Genomic DNA, 2,500 nt, shown 5'->3' with positions numbered 1-2,500 from the left:
ATTAACACTAAGTAAGCTAGTGCCGGAGGCCCTGGGGGCATAGGAGTCTATGACGTCTCCTGGCCAAACTCCATCAGGCAGAGCCAGGAGACTGAATCCTCACCCTCGGGGCTCCTCCAGAAACAACAAAAAGCCACTACGGATGGCCACGTGGAATGTTAGAAGGCTCACAGCGGAGGAGAGGCTGCCACTCCTCTGTCGGGAGCTGGACCGGTACCGCCTGGATCTCTGTGGTGTTCAGGAGGTTTGGTGGACCGGCTCTGGCTCTTGCCACTATGAGGGGTGGACTGTCCTCTACTCGGGGCAGGAGACTGCCAAACAACAGGGAGTGGCTCTTCTGAACATGAATGAAGGGGCGTGGGAGTGTGGCGGTGAGGTGTGGGAAGCTGTGAGCCCCAGGTTACTTTGGGTTCGCCTTCCCATCAACCAGAGGTGAGGAGTGGTGGTCATGGTTACTTATGCCCCCACCGAAGATGAACATCAGTGGAGAGATGCGGGAAAGGCAGATTAGTCGGATGCCTTCTATGACCTCCTGTCACAGGTGTTGGCTAAAGTGGCCCCTCGGGATAGAATCATCATGTTGGGTGATTTCAATGCCCGAGTTGGTCATGATGCTGGCACCTGGTCTGGAGTGATTGGAAGACATGGGCAACAACGGCAGGAGGCTGCTAGATTTTTGTGCAGCCCATGGGCTTGTAATTACCAACACACTGTTCCACCATCGGTTCCACACAACATCACCTATTGGTCAACCACATTATGTATGCTGATGATCTGGTGATTGCTGCTCACTCAGAGGAGGAGTTGGAGGCGCTGCTGATGAACCTGGAGCTTGCTACTAAGAGATGGGGCCTTACCATCAGCCCCACCAAAACTAAGCACCTGCCTGGGTATTATGTACCATCGGACACTACACCCCCACAGCTCCCAATTGGTGATGGGGCAGTTGTGGAGAGAGTGGAGTGTTTTCCATACCTGGGAAGTGTGCTTATGACCAGCTCCGGTTTGACAGCAGAGGTCTCACTCCGAATCAGTCGAGCGGCATTATCTTTTCATCGGTTGCGTAACGCTGTGTGGAAGCTACCTGGTTTGTCGCTCCGCACAAAGCTTCAGGTATTCTCAGCCACGGTCATTCCCTCCCTTCTCTATGAAACTCAGAAGTTTACATACACTAAGTTAAGTGCAAAGAGTCCTACAAACCAGTTACACCAGTTGTGTCTCCTAAACCTGACCCGGTTACTCCAGTTCTGTCTCCTAAACCTGACCCAGTTACACCAGTTCTGTCTCCTAAACCTGACCCAGTTACACCAGTTCTGTCTCCTAAACCTGACCCAGTTACACCAGTTCTGTCTCCTAAACCTGACTCCAGTTACACCAGTTCTGTCTCCTAAACCTGACTCAGTTACACCAGTTCTGTCTCCTAAACCTGACTCAGTTACTCCAGTTCTGTCTCCTAAACCTGACTCAGTTACACCAGTTCTGTCTCCTAAACCTGACTCAGTTACACCAGTTCTGTCTCCTAAACCTGACTCAGTTACACCAGTTCTGTCTCCTAAACCTGACTCAGTTACACCAGTTCTGTCTCCTAAACCTGACTCAGTTACACCAGTTCTGTCTCCTAAACCTGACTCAGTTACACCAGTTCTGTCTCCTAAACCTGACTCAGTTACACCAGTTCTGTCTCCTAAACCTGACTCAGTTACTCCAGTTCTGTCTCCTAAACCTGACTCAGTTACTCCAGTTCTGTCTCCTAAACCTGACTCAGTTACTCCAGTTCTGTCTCCTAAACCTGACTCAGTTACACCAGTTCTGTCTCCTAAACCTGACTCGGTTACTCCAGTTCTGTCTCCTAAACCTGACTCAGTTACACCAGTTCTGTCTCCTAAACCTGACTCGGTTACTCCAGTTCTGTCTCCTAAACCTGACTCGGTTACTCCAGTTCTGTCTCCTAAACCTGACCCGGTTACTCCAGTTCTGTCTCCTAAACCTGACTCGGTTACTCCAGTTCTGTCTCCTAAACCTGACTCGGTTACACCAGTTCTGTCTCCTAAACCTGACTCAGTTACTCCAGTTCTGTCTCCTAAACCTGACCCAGTTACACCAGTTCTGTCTCCTAAACCTGACTCGGTTACACCAGTTCTGTCTCCTAAACCTGACCCAGTTACACCAGTTCTGTCTCCTAAACCTGACTCGGTTACACCAGTTCTGTCTCCTAAACCTGACTCAGTTACTCCAGTTCTGTCTCCTAAACCTGACTCAGTTACACCAGTTCTGTCTGGAGGAACGGGACAAAATTCCAGCAACTGATTGTGAGAAGCTTGTGGAAGGAAACCCAAAACATTTGACCCAATTTAAACAATTTAAAGCCAATGCTGCCAAATACTAACAAAGTGGGTGTAAACCTCTGCCCCACTGGGAATGTGATGAAAGAAATAAAAGCTGAAATAAATCATTCTCTCGACTATTATTCTTATTTCATATTCTTAAAATACAGTTGTGA

The 2,500-nt window shown here is 49.0% G+C and overlaps 1 protein-coding gene across 1 annotated transcript in view; it reads left to right on the top strand.

Annotated features, from left to right (window-relative positions):
• The window catches only part of tbc1d13 (TBC1 domain family, member 13), a 21,449-nt gene that overhangs the window by 13,832 nt on the left and 5,117 nt on the right, over positions 1 to 2,500 (top strand). The gene's annotated exons all lie outside the window — the stretch shown is intronic.

The sequence above is a fragment of the Xyrauchen texanus genome, chromosome 35 (genome assembly GCF_025860055.1).
Source record: "Xyrauchen texanus isolate HMW12.3.18 chromosome 35, RBS_HiC_50CHRs, whole genome shotgun sequence".
NCBI lineage: Eukaryota > Metazoa > Chordata > Actinopteri > Cypriniformes > Catostomidae > Xyrauchen > Xyrauchen texanus.
Note: the sequence above shows the minus strand (reverse complement) of the source record. Positions and strands in the feature narration are given on the sequence as shown.